This window comes from Simochromis diagramma, unplaced genomic scaffold (genome assembly GCF_900408965.1).
Source record: "Simochromis diagramma unplaced genomic scaffold, fSimDia1.1 OVJJ01000603.1, whole genome shotgun sequence".
In the NCBI taxonomy this organism is placed as follows: Eukaryota; Metazoa; Chordata; class Actinopteri; order Cichliformes; family Cichlidae; genus Simochromis; species Simochromis diagramma.
In genome coordinates, this window is record NW_024387414.1 from 6,633,082 (window position 1) to 6,660,803 (window position 27,722).

Genomic DNA, 27,722 nt, shown 5'->3' on the forward strand with positions numbered 1-27,722 from the left:
TCTTTATATCTGCTTCCTCTTGGTTCTGTACTGAGAAAGCACAGCATTGCTTTCCACTTTTATGCTGATGACTGTCAGATCTATGTCCCTCTAAAGAAAAAAGGCAGATACCTTACACAGCCATTACTTCAGTGTCTCGATGACATTAAGGCTTGGATGTCTGTTAACTTTTTAAAATTCAATGATAAAAAGACAGAGGTGATGGTTTTTGGTAGCCCCACTGAGACCCCCAATGTGTATGTAGATTCCCTGGCACAGTATGTTAAGCCAACTGTCACAAACCTGGGCGTCAAAGTGGACTGTGATCTGAAGTTTGATAATCAAATTAAGGCAGTGGTAAAATCTAGCTTCTTTCACCTCAGGCAGCTGGCAAAAATAAAGCCAATTCTTTCACGGCAGCACTTTCAGACAGTGATCCACGCCTTTGTTAGCACTCGGCTGGATTACTGTAATGCACTTTATATTGGGGTCAGCGCATCATATATTAGTCATCTACAGAGGGTGCAAAATGCCGCAGCTCGTCTTTTAACTGGCACTCGAAAGTTTGAGCACATTTCCCCTGTTTTAGCTTCACTTCACTGGCTGCCCATTTCTTTTAGGATTCATTTTTAAAATTATTTTATTTACTTTTAAAGCTCTCCATGGCCTAGCCCCATCTTATCTCTCTGAGCTGCTACAGCCTTATACACCCACCCGCTCTCTCAGGTCAGCTGATCAGCTGCTCCTGAAGATACCCAGGACTGGGCGTAAACTTAGAGGAGATCGTGCTTTTGCTGTAGCAGCTCCAAAACTGTGGAACGAGCTTCCTTTAGAGATTAGACAGGCCACTTCTTTATCTGTTTTTAAGTCACTCTTGAAAACCCACCTCTTTACCCTGGCCTTTGACACCACGTGAGATGTTGGTTTTTTATATTTTATTTTTTATTTTAGTTGTTTTTAGGTGATTCGATGCTGTTTTATCTTGTTTTTGTTTTAATATAGGGCTGTTTTAATTTTATGTTTTATGTGTTTTATTTATTTATTTTGCTGTTTTCTGTTATTCTATTGTTTTAACTTATTTTCTGTACAGCACTTTGTTCCTGTGCTGGGTATTTTAAAGTGCTTTTATAAATAAAATTGGATTGGATTGGAACTGTGTCATCACACATATAAAGCATTTTGTTTATTCAGAAAATCCTGGTTAAACTTAGAGAATTCTTCTGTTATAAAAATAATATCATCTTTAATACAAGGTCGTTCAAAAGGTCAGATTACTGTAGAGTATTACTTTAGAACTTTTCTCTCGGGATGCATTGATATATCGTCTGAATATCAATATTTGCCTGGCTGACTGATATTGGCCTACTTGATGTTGACATTTTCAAATGTTGATGTTTGTCTACTGTGTAACATCAGTTTAACATTGACTAAAGGTTCAAGCAGTTGAAGGATGCAGTAAAAGACAAAAAAAAATACTATTTTCATAAAGATTATGTTTGTTCTTTTTTTCTTTCACAAACAAGGAAATGAAACAAAAAAATGAACATATACAATTTTCTGCATAATTTGTTGGACAAAAACCTTTTTATATTTTTGCTTCTGTACTCAATCATAGTGATTTTAGTGATTTTGAAATCAAACAATCAAGACATGATTGAATGCAGACTTTTGAATTTAATTAAAGGGGTTTTACAAAAAATTTGAACTCAACTGATCAGGAAGAACATCCATTTTCAGCAGCTCAAAATTAATTGGACTGAGTGAGGAGCAGTTTCATGGCCAGGTGACCCCTGTTCCTTGTTATTTCATGACAAATGAAGCAGGCTAATTAATATGTGAAGTTGATTCACAGTATTGATTTTGTATTTTACTTTCATTTTAATTATGAAGCCAAAGGGAGGCCATGAATATGCTTAGGAAGCACCAACTTCAACTACCTGGAACATTTTTAAAAAGTTAATGCATTCACCAGCCTGAAAGACCATAGAAGACACTGCAGAATCATTTCTTAGGTTTAAAAAAAAAAAGGAAGGTATGGAGAATGAGAGGAACGCCTTATAATCTGAAGCACATCATCCGTCAAACATGGTGGAAACAATGTTAAATCTTGGGCACGTATGGCTGCCAACTGTCCGGACTGTCAAGTCCGCTGCTGAACTGGATCACTAGTATGTATTGATGATGTGACTGTTGATTGAAGTAGCAGGATAAACTGTGAAGTGTAAAGGGCTAGGCTCTTTGCTCAGATTCAGTCAAATGCTGAAAAACTGATCAGACAGCAGTTTGGTGCAAATGGATAATAACCCAAAGCATACTGCAAAAGCAGCCCAAGAGTATTCTAGATGTTAGCCAGACACTGCTGCAAAGGATTTTCTCAGAAACTTTAAAAATTATCCATATATTTCAAATTATGCTAGTTTGCCATTTAATTTGGATCTCTGAGGGGATTATGGAGAAAAATGTAAATGACTTAAAGAGTTAATCATTTTAATTCCTTGAATCAAAACTGAAAGTCACATATTCATCATTGATCACATATTGATTGTATGACTGAAAATCCACTGCAGTTGTGTAAGGGTGCAATAAAATTGTGCGTTTATCCAACAAATTATGAACCTAACTGTATATACTGGTGTCAGCGTTGGTCATTGAACATTGTAGTTTGGTTCATGTTCATTTGGTCTGAACGTTTACAAAGCGGATCCAAAATTAGCAGAAAACAGATAAAAGATTTATGTTACCAGTGCTTGTTTCTGCTGCTCTACAACAAGGATGTTCTATTGATATAGTGTTGCTATCAAAGCCAAGACATATTCCAATAATACTGATGCTCAAACTTGGTTTTAGAAAAAATGTGCTGAATAAAATCAAAGTTTTGGTTTAAGCTGAAGTGAAGTGAGTGTAAAAGCTTCAAGTGTCTTCAAGTGAGATGGTTGCAGTTTTTAACAGAGTTTGTGTTTTTCAGCTGTGAAAATATAAATATACCACATCCATTATAAAATCTAAAAATATAAATATCATATAAATTTTTGCATTATTGTACAATGACGTCAGCTGATTCTGAGAGGGAACATTTTTTCAGATTTATACTTTTTTACATTTTTTATCAAGATCTTCTCAAATACCTCTGGCACTCTCTGCATCCAGATATGTTTGCACACATACTTGTCCTTATATATTTATATTTAGAACTGTTTCTCTATATTTTCTAATTGTCTTAATATTTATCTATCAATATCTCTGTTTCTCATTTTATATGAGTGCTTGATGTTTGTTTGTTGTATATTTGCTGCTATGACAACTCAATTTCCCTGTGGCATTAATCTCTGTTAAGTGTCATTAAGTGTCTCTGATTCTGATCCTCAGTTTTAGAATGGTGGAGTTGTTTTTAAGGTGGAGATGAATAAAATAAGATATACTTACTAATTCCTCTGTTAGAGCAGGTACAAATGAAGTTAAACACAAGGAATAACATAGATATCTTAAGAAGGTAAAAACGAATCTGAAATTGAATACAATGATTTTACTTAAGATGATTTTGTTTTTTGGAACGATTCTTTCCGAACAACCGTTCATTAACACAACAGAATTTTTGTGCATTTTGCAATAGGGTCTTTAAATGTTGTCCAACATGTTAACATCTAAATCAGTGTGAACAGCATCTTAGAAACGCCTCTCAGATTCGGTGCAAATGCGGTGACAGTGGAGCTCCACGTTCACTGATTCATGAGCCCCAATCGCAACTGAGACATCAGGAAGTAGCTGCTGTTGTACCCACAAACAATCCGTGCTCCTTCACTTATCTGCTTCCAGCTGCTGCACATCCCAAGCGTTCAGATTGCGATTTGTTTTTGTTTTTTTCGGAGCAAATGATCTCTGAGTGTGAATACAGTGATCAGCAGCTCGTAGATAATCAGTCAATCAGAGATACATTATGCAGTTTTACACTGCGGCACTGTCGGTCTGTGTGTTGTTTACTAACAGCCTGCACTTTGCTTCAGTGGAGAGCAAATCAGATCCCCGTGGTCCGCGTGAAAGAAAAATCACGCACATGCCAAGTTCATATTATGGGCTGTGCAAAAACAGGCCTACCTTACATGATTTTTTTTCTCTTCTACTGACTGGAAGGCAAGAAAAATAGAAAAGCCCCAGCAGCATTTCCTGCTGACGGTATTACTGCTCCTCCCGCTCCCTCCTCTCTCTCTCACACTCTCTCACTCTTTCTCTGGCGGTCTGATTATCTCTCTCCTCCTCTGACATCAGAGTAGCTTCACCAGTAATGTTCACTGACTGGATCTCATGCCAGTACCCACATAAGTCGACATGCCCCCATCATACACACACATGCAACCGCACACCCTCTCTCTGTGATGTGTACACGTGCTTCTTCCCCATCGTTCTCCTCCTATTCGTTCGGAGCACGCAGGATGCAGTATAGGGGATGTTACATGGGATCTGGGACCAGACAGTTTCCACCCGTTCCCTCAGTCGCTGATGTGGTTTGAATCCCTGTGTGTCTTTCTCCTCATTTGTCTCTCTCCTCCTCGTTTCTCTCTCTTTACGGCGAGCATGTGCTTTGAGTGAGCGACCTTCTAACTCTGCTGCAACAATGGCAGTCCTATATCTAGCTGGGGAACAGGGTCTAATCTACAGAGCTGCACCCCGCTATGGCACACACGGAGACATACATTAATCCTCACCATTGCACTCAGAGAGAAAAGGGAGACAGAATTCATTTTTAAAGTAGCTCATAGAAAGACAACACGGGTTGATCTGTTTGTGCCTTTTGTTTCTCGCTCCTCCTGCCTTGTTGTGCTGCTCCCTGGATATCAAAATTAATAAGAAAACATGACTTGCATTATTGTGGTCAGTCACTGCAAAAACAAAATAAGTTTGTTGATGATGAGCAGAGGCGCAGCCCAGCATCAGTGTACAACGAACAGCAATATGTCACAAGTTCCATTTAAATTTAGACGTGCCAGGCTAAAATGATTGGCTCTTTAATTAATTGCATTATCATCAGCAAACACAGTGATTTTCTCCCAGCCACGAAAGCTCCTGAGAGAAGACAGATATAATGTGGCAGAGGCTACTATCCTCTCAGCAACTGCAGGTGGAAATCAACAGGCACATCCCTGACACAAAGTCACAGTGCCCCCTACTGGGTAACATAGCACCAACATTCTGAGAGAGAGCAGTACCCTTGGCACTTCATCCAGTAGCAAAAAACCAAGGGGAGGGCATTTGTGCACAGAGCCATGGGACACTCAGAGAATGGCATCCCTTCAGAATATGAAAAGGATTTTCTGCCAAGTGTTTGGCAGTCCGTGCAGTGCTCATGCATACTCGATTTCAGGGTTGCATTTGATAGAAAACAGCTTTACATGATAGTGGGATGTGAATGTGTACCATTGAGATGGAAAATATTCAGCCTCCCATGTAAAGCATTTGTAGGCTGCCAGAAGGAGGTTTAGAAATAGTCAGAGTGTATCCACATCTGTGCCACAAAGGTTCAGAGGTTCGTGCACTGATATGGATACAGGCAATGTAGTGTGCAAGACTGAATCTACATATCTAAATGCATTTCTACAAGTCTTTCCACAATCGTCAAACATCTCTTGACGAGTTCCAGATTATTCCGTTGAAAAGACAGAATCCGCAGGATGTAAATGACTAAAATCGACTAAAATGTGTATTCTTAAGCCGAGCAGCAGAGAGAAGACAGGTTATGTGGAGACACGCTGAAGCTGATCCATACACGCTGAATAATGGAACAACTGTTAGCGCACTGCACTGCAAGGCATGTTTGCAGCTGTGGTGAGAGTTTAATGGGATATCGTGAGATTTTGTGATCCACAGTTGGAAGCTACTGTGATATAAAACTCAGTCGGATTGAATAGCTCGAGCAAAAAAAAAAAAAAAAAAAAAATGGTGAGGTAACAAGTCTGGTAGGAAATTTAGCATCAATTACAGAACATAAGCTCAGCAGTTAAACGAATGTCATGCTCTGGAGACTTACTTTAGTGCATCATGACTTCACTGTCTAAAAGCGTAGCTGGATGTTAAGTCTGATTTAGGGGGATTTTCTCCTTTAACCTCTGCTTCTCCAGCTCTGTTTCTAATGCAGAAACTGTCTGCATTAATACTACTTGAGACAGACATGCCAAACACAGACTTGTTGTGCTAAAGTGATGCAGTTTGTTTGGAAACAGCAGCAGCAGAACGGGCATATGGTTGAACTGGGCAGAGCATATGTCCCCAGCATTCATGCTCAAGTCTATCTCTGCAAACATGACAGACCCAGGCCAACATCCCGGGGCAAAGAGTCTGCTCCTTCCTTCCTTCAAACAACTCCCAAGTGCTCAGAGTGTGCATTGCAGTTAACGTCCTTTGGAGTGAGAATAATTTACAGTAGAAATAATTGAAACGTAGAGCATACTTTTTTTTTATATGTCCATCCTATTGTTTTACTCATTTAAATGGTATGACTGCAGAGAAATGAAATTCTGTACAGCATCTCCTCTGATCTTGATATATGGAATCAGCAATCGGGAGAACTTTAATAATCCCCACAAGGAAATTGTTTTGCAATAGTTTCTCAATTTTAGAATGAGAAAGATTAAATAAAATATAACGAAAATTGAGTTCAGGGGAAAGAAGATTTATATAACTAGATGGCCACAGGAATGAAATACCTCTTCGTCTTTTAGTTAGGCATTTAGTCATTTTTAGTCTCTGACTGTTCCCTGGCTAACAAGAACACTGTGTGTAGCCTGGGAGATGGGGTCCATGGTGGAGAGGAGTTTTGACATCATCTCATCTCTACCAGTGCAATTAGATTGTCCAGCTTCGCCCCCAGGACTGATGCAGCCTAAATAGGTTTGAGTTGTTTGGTGACATCCTTCTTTAGGGTTTTGCTCCAGCAGACAACAATCTGCAGAATTGCACTGGTGACATCTAGAGCTGAAGGAGTCAGGTCACTCCGGCCCATCATTTAGAGCAGTGCAGAGTTTTTGGTCCTATTTCCTCTCCAGGTGTTTGCATTCATGTACCTGCCCTGTAACTTCTTAAGTCCACCATTAGTTTCACCACCCAAAGCTGCCGATGATTCAACTCCCAACTGTCTACAGCACTCTTAGACACACCTCAGTGAGCATCCATCACATGCCGAGTCATTGGAGAGGCAGTTGTGCTATGAGAAAAAAGGTCAAAAACATCCACGTTTGAGTTTGTTTAGTACCTCTAACCTTATTAACAGAAATGCTCAAAGGATTGTAGTTGATGTTGTTGCTGGGTGGTTGATGATCAATGTGGTGAATGTGAATCTGTTAAATAACATCGGCTCTATCCGTGTTCTCATCTCTTGTTTGGTTTAGTCGGTGATAAACATATTCTTTACTGTTGGCTTGAAGGATATAGATTGCACTGCCTTCTACATTTACAAGATTTTTGAACACAGAGCTAAAAAGCAAATTCTGGAACGTGGAATCTGCTTATAAGTGATGATCTTAGATCATCATGTGTTCTCCGCAAATGGCTACAAGCCTGGAAAACTCAGTGGGGATATATTAGAAGATGAAAGTTACCTGCATGTTTGCTAGAAAGAGGATTTGTGTTTGAAAGTTGGACAATAAACTTAAAGAAAAAGCTTTGACGGAAACATCCTATGCACAGCAACAAATAATATACATTTACATTTTAAACAGCTCAAATTAAAAAAAAAAATAGGATAGATGTGCTGTGATGGATGCAGATCTTAAACGAGCCATCAGAGGAAGTGTAGCAGTAATCAACCATGTTTCACAGCAGACACTTTGACGTGTCAAAGCAGGAAAATCTGTGTTTTAATTAATATCGCTAAGGACACTGTATTCCATTTAGGTGAGTCAGGGGTCTGTGGTTCAGTGTTGTAGATATTGGTTGACTGGAGAAATCTCCTGGGATATTTAATGGATCAGAGCCATTGTTAATGTAAGTAGTTCTGCCTGTGCAGTCAGAATACTGCTGTGAAAATGGGTTATAGTCCCAAATTATAGAAGAAGAAAAGTTATGTAAGTGTTATGATATAAAATATTCCTGCAGTGAAATATGTGACAAAAATGTATCAGCATCCACCCATGCATTTTCTTTCAGATGACTTTATTGAGCAGTGCGGTACACCCTGGTTGCCGGTATGATTTACATTAAAAAATAAAGAGCAGTACACACAAAAAATGACTGAGCTCACACTGCATGTAGTGTAATATTCATATACACTGCTACTAAAGATATTCATATCTATCCATCCATAGATATGATCCAGTGTTTGGTAGTATTAAGTGCCAATACTCCAAAATATAATTTTTTTCTTTTTTAACCACATTTGATCAATGTTTGGATTGATGAGATTAATCTTTGCACCCACCTTTGGTCCTGAGCACTGATACAGATCTGTTTTAATTATCATTCATCTCGGTTCAGCATTTAACACTGTTGACTGATTTTTTTTAATCGTCTATGTGTCAAACCACTCCTGTGGAGTTTGGGGTTCCCTATTGTGTAGTATCTACATGTCTTTTACTTGTCTTTGAACATATAATATTACCTTTCACTGCTATGAACATGATACGATAAATATCTATGGCATCGTAAATGATTTATTGATGATCTCCTGAATTAAAAAAGCATCATGAACATGCTCGTCCTGGTGCTTTTTTTTTTTTTTTAACCAAACATGAACCAAGAATCCCAAAGTTACCTGGATAGTTAACCAAGGTTATGTGATTACCATGTAGATGTGTAGAACTAGAGAAGGCCATCTGTGCTTTAGTATACTCTGGACTTGAGTACTGCAATGCTTGTTATTCTGGTCTATCTAGGAAAAAACAAGCAAAGACTGAAGCTGGCTGCTTCAGAGCCTCGGGGCCAGTTTCCCAGACATGAATTAAGCCTCGTGTGAGATTAAAACGATTTTCACTGGAGATCTTCGTTGATTTTTTTCTTTTAGTTTGGGCCTGCTTCACATAATCCTTGTCTGGTTGTCACTGTGTACATTTTTAAAAATATATATTTTCTTCCAACTAATTTTTATCCAGTTGCTTTTTCTTAACAGTTGTCTTAACTGATTTCATCTGGTCATGTGCGATATGATTATGGATGTTATATCGCTATTATTGTTTTTTAAGTCACTAGGTTAGAGAGTCAGTTTTAGCTGGAAACAAAACTGAATGCCATCAACATACAACAATTGAAATCAGCTGTTTCATGCTATTAAAGAAAAATCTGAAAAATAGCAGTGGCTCAAGCATTGAACGCTGAGGCGCTTTAAATAGGACCTGATTTCATTTTGTTAAAAAACACCCACACGGGCTCCCAGATGACATGTAATTCAAGTTTAATGGGTCTTGGTGGCAATAACAAGATGCAATGAATATTAATATTTTAAATTTGTTGAATTAATTGAATTTGACTAAAAACAGAAAATGGGGTTCCTCTTAAAAATAATAAGAATAAATGGGACCAGTGGAACATTTTTCAGAAACAAAGAGAGCACTCTGCAGTATTTTCAATGCATTTTTTAAACATTTTTAAAAGAAAGGAAATCGGTATCTATTTCTCTTTTGTAAATTTGGATTTCTAGATGTTTAGTGTAAAAGCCAAGCAAGCCTTTCAATATGTAGGGAATATGTCAAATTATACTGGAGTATTTATCAGTAGCAGTTATCATTTTAAATGCTCACTGCATCCTTTCATTAACCCTCTACCAACAATGAAGTGCTCAACCCAGCTGGAATCGGGCCCAAAGAAAAAGGCAGACGGGATTTATTTTCTGCACAATGAAATGCACAGTGACCCTCTTCACTGGAGTAGTTGTTTCCTGAGTAACAGTACTTGTTCTTCTGAAAGCAACAAAGCTACTTGGATCTAATAGATGACTCCCCTATTCTCCCTCACCTCCTCCTCCTCCGCAGCTGAAAGAGGAGCGCCGCTTCTCCTCTGTATGTTCGTTCCAGTCAGCAGGTTCACGTGGACTGCATCCAACTTCCCTGCAGTCTGCAGGGTGAACAGAAGGTCTCTGCAGTACTTGCCATTTCCTTTACAACCCAGCAATTAACTTCACCCGGTGAAAAAACAAAGATTTTTCTCAATGCAATCTAAATAGGAAGTGATTTCATTTTGTTAAAAAACACCCACACAGGCTCCCAGGGGATACAAATGACATGTAATTCAAGTTTAATGGGTCTTGGTGGCAATAACAAGAAGCAATGAATATTAATGTTTTAAAATGACAATAGTGCTCTGTATGGATTTAAAATCCTGTGAGTCGCTGCAGCGTAACATATCAAAGGCTGTAAAACGGCATCTGTTTAGCAGTAGCATGACCTGCTGAGCCAGAGCAGAAGCACACGAGTTTATTCAGACTTGGTGTCACAGTTCGGCCAGGCTCAATGCAAAAACAGATGGTGCACTTAGGAGTAGAGGCAACACAGAGAGACACAGATAGGCCTCTGCAGCAGCCTTGCTCCCAGATTACTTTTTAGAGCGTACTGTAATTATTCTGGGAGAGTCAGCTGAGCTCCACGCTGTTTGTCAGCATCGCCCAGCTTCACGCTCATATACTTCCTCACATTCATGCTGGTAGACAACCAGGGGCTGCTGCTGTCAGCTGCAGAGCTGTCTTATTGGACAAACAGGAGGCCACCCTCCTCCATCCTCAGAAGCATGGATTGTTGCTGAAGGGAGAAGTGTTTGCTTTCCAAGCTCGTAGAGTTTTGCCAAACCATCTAGGATTCACACCACTTACACACTAACACGTTTGCTTCACTTCTCTCCAGGTTAGTGATTCCCAAACAGCAAAACTGGTGCCAACTGATACTTGGAAATGCTGTAGAGCAGCTCGTGGAATAACACAAAATAGGTGTTTTTATTTGACTGAGTCTCTAAAGTAGTGGTTTACTGTAATGCAGCAGCTTAAATTAAGAGATAACAAAATTCAAACAGGTATGTAAATGTCAGGCATTTGTTATGTAATGGTATGCATAGAAAGCTGTGAAGCTGAAACACTAAAAGTGAACCTGCATGGCTGAAAATTTTAAAGAAAGTACCAAAAATTGGATTAAAGGTAATCTAATATCCACTTGTGCCTCCAAAAAACGATTAGTTGCATAAACACACATGTTAAAATGACCAGTTTACTCAAGCTTCAATGATCATAACCTTTTGTGGCGTTTTTACTTATTTATGTATTTATTTTATTTTTTATTATTGGAGTTACTTGACAAATAATATGGCCTGCTGCAAAGTGCAGCCCAATCAAGTTCGATGCAGTGCTTCAATTTTGGTGATTGAAATTGTAGCATTTCCTTTGTTTGTAACGATGATTAGGAGGCATCTGCGTGTTGCACGCGTGCAGGGCGTTGGCCAAGCTTGCTGGCAGTAACGTAAACCTCAACACTCCACCCTGTTGTTGAAACTGGTCACTTCTGAGTGATGAAAACAACAAAAGTAAAAACTCCATAAAAAAAACAATGGGTGTTGTTGGATTTCCACCTTTTCTATGCAGCCCATAGGGAAAATGAGAAAAGCTACTGGATAAATGGTAAAAATAGCTAAATGTAACTGATAAATGGTGGAAATATACAGCTGAAATAGAAGCTCCTGTTGCTGTGGTAGTAGCACTAATCCATATTTCTTCATCTGTGGGGCTTCTTTGGCTCACAAAAGACTGTTCCTGATTGCTCTGTACTGTGTGTTAACTCAGAACCAGGATCACTTGAATATTTAACTGCGGCAGACAGGATGCCAAGAAGCCTTTTTAAAAACGTATTTTCTTCTGTTGCCCCCACACTTCTGGAAGACTGCACCACCTTCCATGCAGTGAACTCAATTAAACTCTGCTACTGACCCATTTCCCTAGCAATGAGCTCAGGGATGTATCTGACAAATGCTAGTTCATGCCTGCATGTGCCCGGAGGATTGTGGCTTCAAGGAACAAAGTTTTGAGATCAAAACTTTGAGGTAAGCATAATTGCATGCAAATTTCTGACACGCAACAAGCTCAAAGAGACTAGATGAAGCAGACTTTGAGTATTAATAGTCTGTTGTTTTTCTACAAAATATTGCTATGACTCATGTTAAAACTGCAGTTTAATCTCTCAAATCAAATGGTTAATTCCAACACTCTGCATCTGATTGTGTGATAAAATAATAAATTGCACCAGTGGAATGATTCCTTGTAGAATAAGTCACAGGCTTCAAAGAGATTCTATTAGCAGATGAAGTAGTAACGATTTTAGGACACCAGTCCATTAAAAGCCATTTCCTTTAAAGAGTTGAGAGGAAGGCTCTATAGTCTTTGGAGTCCAGTTCCACTCCTATCAGCTCCAGTGTGAGGAAAATAAGGAAAAAAACAGGAGCGCTGGGCCACTGGGACCTTCCTGCAAGCATTATCAGCGTTCCTTAACTATTCTAAACTGACATGAATTGCTGTGCCGGCACGATCCCAGCGGACCTTGTTAGCTCCATTTAATGGCAAAATGAGCCAACTTCTAAGTCCTGTGCTGGCACTGGGAGCTATGAATCCTGCCTGCACTGTTGTATTAGATGGTGAATGTAAGAAGATATCACACTAATTACTGAAGGGACACAGGTTTGGGAAGGCTAAATATTTGTACATTTGTTAACACATGGAGCCAATTTGTCAGAGCAATCACAGAAAGACATTTCCATATAGACACTATAACTATGGCATTATACACACACTGTGTTTTTACAATGACCGTCTCAATGACATGACCTCTGACCCTTGACTGCTGAACTGTAATCTATATTCCAGTTTGTTATAGAATTCTGGACAGCTATACTTCTTCACAATCAAACCTTTAACATGAACCAGAAGTGTTGTCCCCTGATGGATGTTGGAAGACTACAGGTTTAAATTTCCATTGGCTTCACTTTTTAGACAGATTCAAAATCTGTCATAAAATCTATGGTCATGATGTTTTCACTTTTTTCAAATGCCATTCGCCTTGTTTTACATTTTCATATTGTCCAGCCGTGCAAAATAACAGAGCAGCTTTTTTTGCTGCTATGAGGTGTTTTTCGGTGCATATATCTCCAACTTGTCCACATTCCTACACCCTAGATTGTAGTAGGCATAGAATTAAGTCCTCTGTTTTGAGTTTGAGTCTAAGGGTTTATGAACAGACAGAGAATCCATGAGTTGGCCTGAAGGCAGCAGCAAAATCCCTAAGAGCATTAAAATTCTTCTTGAAGAAACTTTTTACTTCTAAAACAAAAAAATTCAGAGGTTTTCCCCCAAAATGTGGAGAGGTACAGTACAGAAAAATAGTGAGAAGACCAACAGCGCCACCTGGGGAATTGAAACCCAGAAAATATTACCGTAACAAACTTTAATTATATTGAAAATTGACAAAAAAGTGCACAGATAGGCAGATGCGATATAAAATTAGTCCTAACAGTTTATTTAAGTTAATTCAATAAATCAAATGGGCAGAGGCTGAAGCTGAAGAATATTAAAAACCAAAATTAAATTGCAGATACCAGTGAGAAATTAAAGTACTACTTTATTCAAATTATACTCCAAAATGGCCTTAATAAAAATCTAAAATCACAGACACTAAAAAAAATCTAAAACCATTAACCCAACATAAGTTTAGAGAAATTGAGAGAACTAAGCAGAGGCCAAAGAGAGAGTGAATATAGAGCTATGGGTGTCCTGTGTAATCAAGTCCTTGATTACACAGTCAGAGCTGAGGCTGCGTTCATCAGCACTAGGAAAGCATTTCCTGCCACAGAAAGTTGGGCAGTTTTGTTCCCAAGAAAAAAACAGCAACCCTAATGTGACAGTGAAAAACATGAACGTATAAAGAAGTGTTTTTTAAATTGATGAATCAAAGCTAAACTGTGATCTTAAATACAGATAAATGGATGACCTGACAGATGTGATGTCATTCATCATTTCAGGTTTCAACTGTTCATTTAGGTCCCAGCAGCAAACAACACCCAAGCTTTGTTTGCCTTTCCAGTACCATACATTGTTCAATTTAGGGTTGCAGGGGTCTGGACCATATCCCATAAAGCATTGCTTCAACTTTTAAATAAAGACGGACACCTTAATACCAGCAATGTGTGATGTGTTACATAGTGGCTAGCTGCAGAGCTTATATAAACACTTTAGCAAAGGAAACTGTAGGATGAGGGTAAGAGATGAATGGCATCATATGACAGGAAGAAGGCACCAAAAAATGAGCCAAGAAGACATCTGAGATGTCATTAGTCCTTAATGTGTTGCTGTTTGGTGTTGATTAAACTTGTGATCAAAGGCTTATTGTCCATACTAAAACTGTATTTTCCCTGAAAATCACTTTTCTAAAGTGTTAAAAATTTGATTAGTGGACACCTTGAGTTTTTAAAATTGTGGCCTAATGAAGTGCTGCACATGAAAAGAGCTAATAAAAAGCTGGAGAGGCCCAGAATGGCAAGTTAATCGTTTTGAAGGGCTGTGTCCATTCAGAGAACAAGAGAAAAGGCACTGCGGCATGTTAACATGGTCCCAAGCATGGCAGGAACAAGATTATTATGTCAGTACTTAACAGGTGAATTGTTTAAAAGCAAAGTTTTTAATTTAACTGTTTGCATCTACTTGACTTGACATGAGAACCACACTGGTTTAGAGGCTTTACAGCAGCTGCTTGACCTGTTGAACAGTCTAAATTTTGCTTTAGACTCATGTCAAAGGGTTCATTTCCAGCTCCATAATTTTTATTCTTTTTCATTCTGAACTTTACTGGCGTTGCTTCACTTAATTCAGATTTAAACGAATCTTTATGTATTAAACTGTGCCTTGTTGCAGCTTATCAGTGCAGCCACTGTCTGAAACCAGCTGTTTTAGCTGTATGCCTGGGATAACCATATTAGCACATCTGCTCTCTTTGACATCATCCAGATTCAAGATTAGAAAAACTGTGTGAAACAGGGTGTTTGGATCACTCTGAAGCCTGAGTTTGTGGCTAACAGAGATTAGCATGCACTGACCTCATTATTTCACACTTTAACATGAGCAGCCAACACTGTAACAGCATGCAATAACAGTTCTCCTTAAAAGAAGAACTATCATTGTGATATCAGCAATTTTAGTCTCTTCCTTTGAGCTAAAACCAGACAGTGAAGTCTATTTTAAATAACTAGCGAGTGAGCCCAGCCACACTGACGTGAGGGCGTAGATGTGGTCGTGTTAGGTGAGCACTAAAAGCCGAATGGAGACGAGATCAGATCAGGGAACGCAGCTCTGCCACAGACAGCCACAGTTTGGAAATGCTAACCGAGTTTATTGAACAGAGTCAGACTGTTGTATTGCTGCAGAGTAAAGTCGTGTGTGTGTGTCTGTGTGGACACTAAACAGTGTAACCATAGTAACTGCCTGGACCAAACAGAGGTGGTGACAGCTGCAATCTCAAACTGCTAGAATGAAATATCTGTGGTTGTTGTATTTTAAACAAAACTAAGGCTGTATCGTGACTAAAGACTTAGGAGTCTGTGTGATATTTTTCTGTATCAGACATGTTTTCAAAACCCTACACAGAAGTTAAAAGGCAGAAAAAGTTGGAAGGGGTTTTGGAACATAATGAAGATCTAAGGAAGAGAACTCACTTCTGCCCTTTGAAAGGCTGGCTGACATTTCCTCCACCTTGCCAATCAGATCAGCACAAATGTCCTGGGGAAGAGGCCTCTGCACGTTGGCATCTTTAGTTTGAAGGATGCGACCCCCAGCAGAAAGCTTTATTAAAAAGTTTGATCAGGAAGTTTGTCTTTACTTCCTGAAGGTGAAGTTAATGGGGGTGCTGGAGCTGTTTATTATATTGCTGTAAATAGTACAGGAGAAACTATGGTAAGGTGTATGAAAGGTTGTTTTGTTTTTAGGTGCACTTACTCAAAATATGAATATAGCACAGGGCGTTTAACTGAGCCCACAGAAATATACTACTCTTATCTTAATCATTAGTTATTACTTGTTTTACAACTGATAATTTTTAATATACAGTATAAATAGAATAATAAATTATGCTATATTAATATTAATTAAGCTAACCAGGCAAAGACAAAGTAATGAAAATGTAGCCGATGCTAAAACATGACATTTTGTACTTAAAGCACGTTCGTTTGTATATTTGCATCATCTGTTGCAACACAGAGCAGCACACACAGTAATAAAGTACTTTTTCCATTTTGGTAGTATTAGTATTTAGTATTTTACTTTTTATTAATGACACGCGGGGCACTCGAGATAATTCTAAATATGTAGGAGCAGATGATGCAAAGACAGACAGCGTTATCAAAATGCTGTTTTAGTTTTGCAAACGTATACATTCACCAGCTACTTTATTAAGTGTACCCGTCTAATATCGGGTCAAACCCCCTTCCCCCTTTAGAACTGCCTCCTTTCTACATCGCATAGCTTCGACAAGCTGCTAGACACGTTCCTCTGAGACTTTGGACCGCATCGACATACTAGCATCACACCTCAGATTGCATTGCACGTTTGTCAGCTGCACGTCCATGATGTGAATCTCCTTTTCCACCACATCCCAAAGGGACTCTCTTGGATTGAGATCTGGTGACTGGGGAGGTTATTTGAGTATCGTGAAATCAGTTTGAAATGATCTAAGTTTGTGATCGGGTGTATTGTCGTGCTGGAAAATGAAGATGGGTACACTGTGGTCCAAAAGGGATGAACACGATGATCACCACTGACACTCCAGTAGACTGTGACATTTAAATGATGCTCAATTAGTGCTAAGGGACCCAAAATGTGCCAGGAAAATGTCCCCCACACCATTGATAGAAAGCATGGTGGATGTTTGCTTTCATGTTACTCCAAACTGTGACCCTGCCATCCAAATGTTTCAGCAGACCAGACAACATTTGTCCAATCACCTATTGTCCAACTTTGGTAAGATTGTGCAAATTGTAGGCTCAGTTTCCTGTTTTTAGCTTATAGGAGCATCAACAGGTATGGTCTTTGCTGCTGTAGCCCATCTGCTTTAAGGTTCAGTATGTTGTGCATTCAGAGATCCTCCTCTACTCCCTCTCCCCTCCCCTTCACCTCAGCTTGAAGCAGTCGGACATCTACAAGGTATTTTCACTCAGAGAACTGCAGCTCACTGGAGATTTTCTATTTTTTGGATCATTCACTGTGTACTCTAGAAATGTGTAGAAAAATCACAGCAGATCAGCAATTTCTGAAATTCTCAGAGCAATGCATGGTTGTTGGTGTCCATCTGGCACCAACAACCATGCTTGTACCATGCAGGCTATTGTGCTAGTAAATGGTGATTGGTCTGTTAAGGATTTAGAACAGGTGATCCTACTTCAGTGGCTCATCCATCCATCCATCCTGTTCAGGGTTGTGGAGGGACTGGAGCTTATATATTATATTTTTGGACTATACTTTATTTAGTCATTCTGATTAATCTCATGAGCATCCCTGTATGAAGTAGAAGGTTCCTAGATGAGATATAGTGTATCACTCAGAATTTATGTTTCAAAATATTTCTGCACCTTACGTTCACCACCCAATATTCAGATACAATTTCACCACTGCTGTACATCAATACTGCCTTGACAAAGGACATACAACAGAACATAATGTATGCATTTATGTCTGGGTAAAAACAAAAACAGCAGCAAAAGGTTCATTTTCTGCCTCCGTCCAGACTTTCTTTGGCTGTTGCAGCCTGCGGGGAGTCGAGGTGACACAGGCAAACATGTTGATCACAGCTCAATAAGCAGCACCGAGGTCATCAAGAGCTTCTTTAAATGAGATGGGCTAACTGTTACCTCGGCAACAGGCTAGACCAATGCACAAACAGAGCATCCCCAGACAATATGAACGTGCACATGTCCGTATGCCGGCACATTTTCATGTGTCCATGTGTGGCTTTGAGACGCGTGTTTAGCAAAAGAGTGTTTGCTCAATGTCTAGAGGTGTGTGTGTGTGTGTGCGTGTATGGGTGTCTGTGTGTGTTTTATTTTACCATTTTAGACCTCAGACTGCAGAATCATGGGTAGTTGTTTTGTCCTTTCTATTTTACAAAAAGGAGAAAATTGCTCTGCATTGCAGTCCATATAGTCCCAAGATCATTACTGATAATGGCAGCCTGTTTATAACAGTGAACATGTGATTTACTGAAGCAGAATGCCATGTGAAATCTTAAAAGTCATTAAAAAGATTTACAGGAGCTGACAGAGACGCTGAAGTCCTGTTTGGCTTACTATGACTAGTAAAAACTATAAGAGGCTCAGCCACCATTCATTGACAACACTGTTTTATAGAAAATCTGAACCATTATATTCACCACATTTGTTGTGTCGGTTAATTCAGTTCATTTTGATTCATAGAGCGATAATTCTCAACAACAGTTGCCCCAAGACATGTTATATTGCAAGAAAAATACACTAAAATTTAAGAGAGAAAATCTCAACGAGGTGGTAGCAAAGCGGGAAAGAAGAATTCTCTTATAAGAGAAAGACAGGAAGACATCTCTGGCAGAGCCAGGCACAGGGAGGGGCAGCCATCTGCCACAACCAGTTCGAAAGAGAAGAGGGAAAAGGATGAGCGTAGAGAAAGTCAGAGATGGCATCTTTGGAAAAGGTCAACAGTACCAAAGCAAGTTTAAAATGGAGCAGGTACCCAAATCGACATATGGAAATATATAATTGAAGCCCTGCTCTGTTGAAGGTGTCCAATGATATGCAATATTTCAGTCTGCTGGTTCCTGCTCCATTTTAGTCCTGCTTGATCTCAATGCTGTTTTTGATACTGTCAGCCTTGTTTTTGACATGTCTGCAGGGTGAAGGTGGCTAGTGGCAGAACTAGTTTTAAATTGATTTTCCTCTTCTTTGAGTGATTGAAACTTCTCTGTCAGAAAGAGCCACTGAAGTAGGATCACCTGTTCTAAATCCTTAACAGACCAATCACCATTTACTAGCACAATAGCCTGCATGGTACAAGCATGGTTGTGGGGCATCCCAAGGATCTATTTTAAGTCCTCTTCTTTTTTAACAGTACATGTTAGCCTTTGGCTCCGTCTTTCCGAACCACAATATTCAGAATTGCTGAATGGCGATGGTGGCGCTGACAAAAAGACAGGAGGTTGAGCTGGAGGTGGCAGAGTTGAAGATGTTATGATTATCAGTGGAAGTGACAGTAGCTATATTGAGCAAATATGGAGCTGCCAGGCAGGAGGAAAATAGGAAGACCACAGAGAAGATTCATGGATGTAGTAAGGGAGGACATGTGGAAGCTGGCGTGACAGAAGAGAATGCTCAACGTAGGGGGAGATGGAGTAATGCTGCAGGTTGAACATATCCGGTCGTTCAGTCTGACGTCACTAGCCGTGTCTGGGCCTAAACTCTGCCGCAGGTCCATATATCAAACGATCACTATGGCATTACTGAGAGTTGAAAAACTGTCTAAAGTCTTTCATCTTTAATAAAATGATCAGTGTTCTGCTCTACCAGGTGTAACAATTGAGTTTAACATCCAGGCATCCATGAAAACGGAGTTTATGACATTTAACAGAGTTAGAAGTTAGCAGGAAGTTAGCTCGCTAGCTTCCATCTAAATACAATATAGCATGTCCTGACTGCGGGGTTTTGGAAACAAATTAAAACGTACAGCTCTGTTATCACTTCCAACATAAATGAAGACAGAAAACTAAACAGCAGTGACGTTTGTAGGGTTACTGAAGTTTGGCTAGCTGGTATATAATGATGTGCTACGTGACCGCTAGCGACACAGCTATGTTAGCATAATATAAGCGGTATATTAAGATTAGCGGTAATAAAAGCCGAGGGAGGTCAACAGTGATCACTGACTGTTTTAGGAGCTTTTTGAGTTTAAATAGAAGAAAATACAAAACATTAAACATGTTAACAACACAAAAGCCATATTAAACGCAGACTACTTTAGGCCCGGAAGTATTCGTCACGTCATCACTTAACGACCGGATAGACATAAAAAAGATAACAGGGTCTGAAAAGCAAAGCAAATTGGAAGTGCTGTAAAACTTGTACTTTTTAATGGCCAAACTGGGAGCTAACCCTCAGCTGTCGTGCTTTGTGACCTCAGTAAACACTTATCTGATGAAAGTGTTTACTGAGGTCATGTTAAAGTGAATAGAACATGAAGTTAATTTTGTAAATTACGGTCATTATTAGAGTCAGGAAGAAGGATTATCCAGCGTCTGCTCAGCTTGAGTAAATGACAGTCAGTTGCACGTCTTTGTCACTTGCTCCCTGCATCCAGCTTTAAAACACCACGAGTGTAATGGCAAAAATACCCTCTTATTAGGTTTCATAATGGGACTTTACTGACCAAGAGGTGACATCACAGTGGCTCCATCCATCTTTCATACTGTCTAGGGTTGTCAGCAAATGAGCCAGCTAACAAAATGCATCTGCACAAAGAAAAACACTGCTCCTTCTAAGGGGTTTCTGGATGTGCTAATATTGCAGTGCCATCCTTGAAAGGGGTTGAACTGTAGCAAAACCCCATCTGCATGACTGATGGTGAATGGCAGTAATAGCTAAATGTTTATTTTCATTAGCCAGATAAAGACCTTTGTCTTAGTCCTGTTTTCTCATGAATGAGAGCAAAAAACATGTAAACATAGTAACTGGGAACTTGGAAGGTCACAGCTGTGCACAAAGGATATTTGTATATATGTGGCCAACTCTGCTCTTCACAGAACTGCTGTGAGACTGGCTAAAAATGCCAGGATATCGCCTACTAAATCATTGCAGTGAATTAGATGAAGTTATTAACATAATGGTTTTCTAGTGTGAACAGCTTGTCAGCTTTACATTGTGCTATAGTGATGGTGCTTCTTGAAGTACACTGCCAGCTGGTTTTTGACTACAGTGTGGTCCTTAAGTGTGGTGGCAGCTTCCTGCACACTGTGTGAGCCTTCTAGCCATTGGAAAGTGTGTGTAATCAGTGTGTGTGTGTGTGTGTGTGTGTGTGTGTGTGTGTGTGTGTGTGTGTGTGTGTGTGTGTGTGTGTGCGTGCGTGTGTGTGTGTGCGCGCATTAAGGCAGGGTCATTGAGGAGTAATAGGATTGCTCGGCCCCGCTCCTTCTCTGGACACCCTGGCAAAGACAGGCCTCCTAAATCATCCTCACATCTCTGAGCAAGATGGAGGACCTGGCATAGGCTCTCCCCGCCCTGTATCCCCGCTGCAGCCGTAACTACTCACCCCGCTGTGGTGCTGTGATTTTCCTGCAACCTGCAGGAAGACTGGAATAATATCTACTCAGCATTCTGTAAATATCCGCTGGGAGAAAGTACTCCTGTTCATCACAGCTGTGCCACATTTAGTGTTTAGGGGCTCGGCTGCTCATCCTAAACTTCTGCTGTTTGTTATTGAACTTTTCATCCTATGACTCCTAAGAAGGATGCGACACGTTAGGTGAAGGAGCCTACTCAGCTGCTGTAATTTATTATTCATGTTCTGTACGCGCTTTCTCCTGTTCAGGGTCGTAAAGAGGCTGAAGCCATTTAAACCCGATGTCTGCATATGACAGCTTTTGCTGGTAAAAAGAAAAAAAAAAAAAAACGCTTTGAGACAATGAGGACTTGTTTCAAGGTACTTCTTTTAAATTCAGGACATTAAGGTAGTTCAGTCAAGTGGCACAGAAAGTCAAAGTTGCCCTTTTTTCTTCTTTCTTATGTGTTTAGTCCCAAATGGGAAGCAGTATTGGCCCAGAACATAAAAGCAGTGGTTGGGTCTTTATGTATTTTTGATGAAAACAAATGCAGAGGCCCTCAGACACCAAAGTGTCACCAAAGATTTCTTTTAAAAAAGAGCAGATTACAGATAATTGTAGTCCATCCTTACTAGACCAGATAAGACATGCAGCATAGTGTGAGCATGACGAGTAAAAACCAATCAGGTCAAGTGAGATATCGTGTGAATGGCACAGATGGACAGCATGAAAATATAATGCCTCTGGCCACGGCTGTCGCCAGCAGGGACAGTGTGCCACTCAGGCTCGCCCACAGTTTTCCCAGCAGTTACTTGCTTATTGTAACAAGAAAAAAAAATCCACAGCAGCCCCAGAAGGATTATCCACGTAGATCTCCATTTCAAAAGAGATGTTTGTAAAACTAATGTGACAGGGAGCTTCCAGCTGGAAAGAAGGCCATTTTGACACACTGCCTGTTATTAATTTCAACCCATGAAAGTTCCTCCTCGACAGTGTCGATGTTATGGACGGGCTCTGGGGGCCCAGGACCATCCTAAAGGTCACTATGCCCCATCAGCTGAATTCTAATGATGTGTTTTTGGAACTGTAAGTAAAACTCTGTTGTATTTTTTTGGTAATGAGAGGTTAACCATCCACATTCCTGATAAGATTTTGCAGTAACAAACAAAGCTTATTACTGGTTAATGTAACTTGTTGCATCTGCAGCAAGATGGTGGCATGAGCGAGCAGGACTTTGGAGCACATGGGGGGATGCAAGTAAAACTTTGCAAAGTACCCCTCATGTCTCTTTGGAACTAAAAGGAGGTGATTCATCAGCTTGTGAGGCTAGTTTTAAAACTAGCTGATCTCACTCGATTTCACTCCAAAATTGCTAAACAAATGGAAATGCGCTGAGGGTGTTCAGAATTTAAAGTCAGTGACCCAAACGTCCCAGTGTGTGGTGAGTTCATTAATCTACTTCTGCAGTCAGAGAACATGTCTCTCCTGCTTTTTTACACTATACTTTACACTTTCTTAACATTTGTAACTGTGGCGAGATTTTTATTTTAGTGTGCTAAATGTGTGCAGGTTCATGATGTGGCTTAAGGTAGGTTTTTATTCTTGAATTTGTCGTGTAGCCTGTAAAAGTTTCCCCTCTGATTTGTGGACACGGCTTGTGTGATTGCACGTAGGCGACAGTATGAATGCAGCTGTTAAATGGGATGCTAACTCATCCTTGGAATAAAACTGTCAACTGTTCCTTTATCACAACAAAATGCTAAACAGCACCCACCTTTAAATCACCTAGAAAGTGGCCACCGAGAAAGTGCTCTCAGCAATGAATAACTTGAAGCCTTAATAGAATTTAAGTCAGTTCCATTCAATTTTATTTATACCGCATTCACAACAATAGTCACCTCAAGGCGCTTTACATTGTAAGGTAGACCCTACAATAATACATAGAGAAAAACCCAACAATCATATGACCCCCTATGAGCAAGCACTTTGGCGACAGTGGGAAGGAAAAACTCCCTTTTAACAGGAAGAAACCTCCGGCAGAACCAGGCTCAGAGAGGGGCGGGGCCATCTGATGTGACCATTTGGGGTGAGGGGAGTAAGACAAGATAAAAGACATACAAAAGAGCCAGAGATTAATAACAAGTAATGATTCAATGTAAACAGGATTCAAACACAAATATATTTTCAGTGCTCGATGATGATAGGTGATTAGGTTTTGGGACTTTTTTGTGTGTTTTTTTTCCACATCCACATGTTGATTATACAGTGCACAGATCAGCGTCTCCTAAATTTTGATGCTGAACCCGTCTGGATATTTTCTTAATGTGACTTGATTGGCTGATGCCTGTGCTGGCTTGAAATGTAACTTTTTAGTGCAAATAACCAGAAAAAAAGTCTTGCAGTGGAGCCACAATTCAGTCTGGTAACATGTGACATCACTGCATGTAAAGTGAGTATGAAGAGCACTGACGGCTAATCCCGTCTAAGAGGAACTTCTGGAGCTTCTGGATTGGGTTAATTTGAAAATGTCAGAGATTACAGCACGTTTATTGCCCCGAATGGCTAAAATTGGTTCCTGCAGGTTTGTGGTTTTATATTGTGGTATTTCTCCTTTGACTCATGAAGGAAATATGAGTGCGTCTTCCACTCCTGAAGATCTGCTGGTGATGGTCTTATTAGTGTTTCTGAGTTCTATTTTCTACTGACCAAAGGCCGAGTGAGCAAAACGAGCTGCAGAGAGATTATTTCTCAGTGAAAGTGAAGCCTTTTGCTGTAACACATCAGTCTATTGGGAAGTGGTGATGCTTCGATAAAGTTGGCCGTTCTAGTTCAGCTCAATTCAAAGCCGCTTTCAAACTATCAATTAGACAGATTTAGACAGTTATCATGTGACGGTAATTAGCTCAACAATGCCAAATTTATCTTATCAGCAGCAGATAATTAATAAATCTGAGAATGTACCATGAAGTTTATCGTTAGTCACTCAAGCCTCACAGAGTTATCAGCATGAGCAGCACGGCTGTTCTCCTCTTCTTCTAAGCTATGATGAAATTTTTAATTTGGAATATTTACATATTCATGCTTTTATTTCCCCTCTTTCCCTCTCTGCCTCCCAGCTTCCACTTTTCACTCGAGGCTGTGTGGTTTTCTGTCACTGCACGTCACAGGCAGACTTGCTGTTTGCTGCTCCAAACAGAGATAGGTGAACTTTTACAGGGGTTTGGACCAAGAAACAGAATTTGCACTGCACCTTATCAGGCTACCAACACGGCTGAGTCTTATCAGCTGGTATTTTGTCTCTGGAGCTTATATGTGGAATGAGCAAAATGGGGAAATATTTAGAAAGATCCCATGGTGATGAACTGGGCATAGCATACAAGATCCTACAGTTAAGGGGGAAAAAAGCCTCCGCAGTCGAGGTTTCCAGAGGCAAAACACCGCCGAGCATGGAGAGATTAAAGCAGCTGGCTCTTTATTTATCAGGAGAAACGAGTGCTGCCGTGTGCCACCACTGCTGTCAATCCATCAAGATCTCTGTCAGCATTTTCCTCTGGTGGTGTTCAAACTGCAGCACGACAACAGGAAACAGGAAATCAAAGCATTAGCACAATTTAGTGATAGCAATTTAATTGCCTCTGGAACAAAAATTGGATTAATGAGAATGATTTTTTTTTTCCATTATTGTGATAAAGCTTCCAAAACAAAACAGACACAGTTGCTGCAGTCAGGACCAGAATACTGATCAGGATAAAGGGGAGAGAAAGAATCCCAGTTAAAAACTGTACTCATTACCAGCCTGGATTATGTACTGGGCAAAGTGGGCAAAAAGGATGGTCAATTGGATTATAGTTTTAGTAACCTGACAGTGTGGGTCTACATGGCAGACTACCCTGTTAATACACATGGTGGTATAAGTCACCAAGTACATGTGTAGTTTTTAGCGGGTTACATCACCATGATACAAAACGTCCAGTTACTGACCAACCAGTTCTCTGGAAAACCTGAGCATTATCCTTGCAGAACTTCTACTGTATAAACTCTGTACATGGCCTAAGCCAGGGGTGGGCAATTCCAGGCCTCGAGGGCCAGTGTCCCTGCAGGTTTTAGACGTGTCCTTGAACCAACACAGCCGATTTAAATGGCTAAATTAGCTCCTCAACATGTCCTGAAGTTCTCCAGAGGCCTGGTAACGAACTAATCATGGGATTCAGGTGTGTTGACCCAAGGTGAGATCTAAAACCTGCAGGACACCGGCCCTCGGGGCCTGGAATTGCCCACCCCTGGCCTAAGCCATTCTGTACTTTTTAACACCACAGTAGCTGCAGACAAAGCTTACCTTAATTATGTCAGGTCCTCTTGTGTCTTAAAGATGAAGCTGTGATACCAATAAGTACCCTATCATACCATAAACATGCACGTTTACAAGCTTTCCAAAATGATTTTCTGTATCCCTTACGTTGATGCTTTTTGCTTTTACAACATCGTTTAATGTAGTTTGATTTAGAACAGGGGTGTCAAACTCCAGTACTTGAGGGCCGGTGTCCTGAAACTTTTCCATGTGTCCCTGTGCCAACATACCCGCATAAAATTAGTAGCAAGAGTATAGAACTTGACTGCCTGCTGAAGTGGCAACCCCTAACCCTACTCACGTAAAATGTGTTTGGAAAAATTTTGTTCTAAAAGTACTTTTATTGCATCGTGTTCATTCACTTATGAGCTGCTGTAACATGAATCAAATTGTCAACTCAGTTCTACACAGTCTTGCTAATGACTTACTAATTTTATTCAGGTGTGTTGCAACAGAGACTGGAGTTTGAGACAGCAGTGAGTCGAAACCTGAGCACTGTACTTTGAAACAACTTAATTTTTCAAACCTTTCTTCATCACACTTGGTACCCAAACTCAGGTGGGGGTGATGATATCGTCCCCCTGACCTGTCGTCCGGCTCCTCCTTGCCGTAGCATGTGTCGTCAGTCTCTAGCTGTGAGATCAGTCCCTTCTTCCGCATGGAAGAAGGGAAGATCCCAGTTGTTGTTGTTGTTGTTGGTGAATGTTGGGTATCGAAAATTCCATTCCATATTCCAATTCCAGTAGGCTTGGTTAGCATGTGTCTAGCCTAGGACCCTTACTGGATACAAACTTGCGACTCCCACTCCGAAGGCGTGTATTATACTTAACAATATAATGTTCTGTTAAAACAAATTAATTTACTTTTGGAAATCCTGCTAAATAATGAAAGTGGTGCATTTTAAATTCTGTGAGTATCGTTCGTTGGTAAAATAATAATTAGAATAAATGTTGAGGACAAATAAGTCAGCAAATCTAATAAGTTATTGGGGCAGAAACTAATTTGAAAATCTTCCCCCTGAAGGCACAAAAACATACTGTTCTCTCAAGAACTGCTGTGATGTCTGTTTTTTTTTGTTTTTTTTACAAAAAGCTGAGAACTTTCAGAAAGTTGGACGTTTTTTTTAAACTACAAGTCTTCCCATTCTGTATGAAGTCAAAAAGGGAGGACCTTGATATGGTCCTCTCAGACGCCCCACCATTCTGCTGTTCAAACCATCTGTTTCCATTGGGCTCGAACTATAACATCAGCAGTCTTGTAAGTTCACTACAAGTCACGCTATGTGACACGCATAAACTTTGTTTTCTTTTTCTTGCAGCCTCTTGTAGAATCTGCAGAATGAAGGCAAAGATGCACCACTGTTACTTCTCTGCATTCCCCATGGTTCGATCACAACAACAGCTGGAGGACAAATATACAAGCAAGTATCTGCTGCCAAAATTGAACTAGATTTTTCTTCTTTGCTACATCTAGTTTGATTTATTTATTTATTTTTTAAGTACAGAAACCAGGAGAAACCGTATACAAGATGGGTGTAGCCTCTGGGTCTGAAAAGTCAAGCCAGCCGACTCCTGGTTTCAAAAACACTTGTAATAGTAAAACAGAAAACCAGACCTCCTCACTCTTGTGACCTCTGTAACCAAGTTTCTGATGATTTTGTCCTCAATCAGTAGTTTCAGGTCATAGTGAATAAAAGATGAGATCATCTGTAAACGATGTCCATCGCTAGAGTGAGAAAGGAGTCGTTATTCAGGGTGTACTCTGAATACCACCCTTTTAAACAGTAACTGTAACGGAATACAGTTACTCATATTTTGTCTTTTAAATACGTAATGCGGTACATGTATTCCGTTACTCCCCAACACTGGCTGTACATTACATTCCTATTGGTTGATTAGCAGACATCCTATTTTGTCACAATTCTTTCATGTTGGTTACAGTGTATACGAACTGAAGCTTGACCAAGACAGAACAAAAAATAACCCACAAACACTCAGGATGTCAATTGTGGTATTTTTTTTATTATGAGAGAAATACACCTTTACATTGTTTATCACCTTGTTGGTGAGAATAAAACATAAATAAAACATTCTTACAAAATGCTTCAATAAATCACAAGTCAATTATTT

The 27,722-nt window shown here is 39.9% G+C and overlaps 1 long non-coding RNA gene across 1 annotated transcript in view; it reads left to right on the forward strand.

The window, feature by feature from the left end:
- LOC120721344 overlaps window positions 1–27,595 on the forward strand; it is a 164,357-nt gene extending 136,762 nt beyond the window's left edge. Inside the window, exon 4 of the long non-coding RNA XR_005693154.1 lies at window positions 26,912–27,595. This is a non-coding gene — a long non-coding RNA (uncharacterized LOC120721344). The remainder of the gene's footprint in view (window positions 1–26,911) is intronic.
- Window positions 27,596–27,722: the final 127 nt, after the last annotated feature.